Source organism: Copidosoma floridanum, unplaced genomic scaffold, assembly GCF_036245765.1.
Source record: "Copidosoma floridanum isolate Cflo_tuat_1 unplaced genomic scaffold, Cflo_Japanese_pri ptg000006l, whole genome shotgun sequence".
NCBI classification, from domain to species: domain Eukaryota; kingdom Metazoa; phylum Arthropoda; class Insecta; order Hymenoptera; family Encyrtidae; genus Copidosoma; species Copidosoma floridanum.
Window position 1 is genome coordinate 28,813,340 of NW_028321883.1, and position 1,484 is coordinate 28,814,823.

Sequence of the window (1,484 nt, forward strand, 5' to 3'; positions counted from 1 at the left end):
ACATAAGTATAGCCCTGAATTTGGATAAGTATTGCGTGCAGTATATAAAAAACATGTATAAGTATAACGCTGCAGGTTGGCACAATCAGACGCATCGACGGATAACCTTTTTCTTGTATATATTAATTGCCTCTCATATATAATACACCTATATATATTTATTCGCACGTGCATGTTTTGGTATAATTATATACTTGCGTATTGTAGGTAATTAGGTATTGTGATCGCGCTGTGCCAAAAGACTTCTAATTAATAACTGCAATGGGCTGCAAATGCCGTTATCACCACTTGTATGCGCGTGTACCTACTTTTGTCTGTAAATCTAAATCAGTGATGATGATATTATTTTTTTTACTTTGTCCTATGTATAATAAGATTTCGGTACTTTTCGTCTTGCGAGGGGAAAAGGGAGAAATTTGATGAATTTTCATCCAACGAGATGATAATTATTAGGTATAATAAGGAGACATCGTGGATTAGCACTGCATCAAGTGCATGTACTTATACATACGAGGGTTATCATGCGTACACCTATTTTTATGTAGATGATATTTATAAACTATGAGAACAGGAGACATCGAAACCCTGCTTGACTATAACCACATGTACTTGTTCCATCGAAGTAGAGTACTTATACTACCTATACATAGCAATCACTTATACCTACACCGTATACTATAAACACATATAATATAAATATAAATATGATCTCTACGCAATATTGTGTACCTATACACCCGGGCTCTACATTGTTTTCGGTTATTTGCTTATATTATTACTTAGTTTCTTCTTTGCTCAATATTAAAATGCACACACACACACACACGAATATAATATAAATATGACGCCGATGATACGACGAAGTATGGGTACAACAACATGGGTGTTGAGTAATAAATTGTAGATGATATCCGGAATCACGGGTAGGGAGACAATGAAATCTTATTGATCGGTGCTCCTTACCGATCATGTAATCCATGTATGCCTGCAGAATACTTTGATTAGAATACAAATATCCGTATCCGCATGCAGTCAGCCAGGTGGCATCGAAGAAAGGCGCGAACGACAAGACATCTCTCTCAGGTGGTATACTCATAGGTTATACTTACAATAAGTAAGTATAAGGTAGGTAGGTAGGTACATCGTGCAGAGTGCCAGGCATCGTAGGTTTTTCGGCGTATAGGTTACAGCGATTGCTTTTTACACGTGCCGCGCGATGCGCTACTCTTTTTTTTTCCCGTTTGTGGGTATAGCAGCGGTAGGGGTTACATTGGGGATACGGGTGGGAGTCGGTTCTGTTATAGAGTAGGCCACACGAGGCGGCCGATCGGTGGGTATATACTATATACTATATATAGGTGCGCTCGTTCGAAAACCATCACCGCTGCCGCCGACTCTCTCCTTTGTATGTTTACCTGCCTGCTTGCCGGGCTGGCCTCAACCTGATGCTAGTCCAGTCACCGTCTGGCTTGCCAGCGCGCCTC